We start from the raw sequence: 252 nt of genomic DNA, 5'->3' as shown, positions 1-252 counted from the left end.
CGTCGCGGGCGGGCGGAGGGGCGGCTGTCGCCTCAGGGCGGAGCCGCTGCCCGCCCGTCCCGGCTGGGCTCGTCTGGGAAATCCAGTGACACAAACTTGGCGTCCTCAAGCGGATTCTGCTGAATTTGTGCGTGTATTTATTTGTTTGCAATTCCTTGGAATTATGTGTTTGTGTACAGGGAATATGGTTTCCTTCTGTGGCAAAAAGCATCCCCGATAGAAAGAGCCCTTGCGGGTGGAGATGCCGCATTC

This window comes from Corvus brachyrhynchos, unplaced genomic scaffold (assembly GCF_000691975.1).
Source record: "Corvus brachyrhynchos isolate BGI_N302 unplaced genomic scaffold, ASM69197v1 scaffold45, whole genome shotgun sequence".
NCBI classification, from domain to species: Eukaryota; Metazoa; Chordata; class Aves; order Passeriformes; family Corvidae; genus Corvus; species Corvus brachyrhynchos.
Note: the sequence above shows the minus strand (reverse complement) of the source record.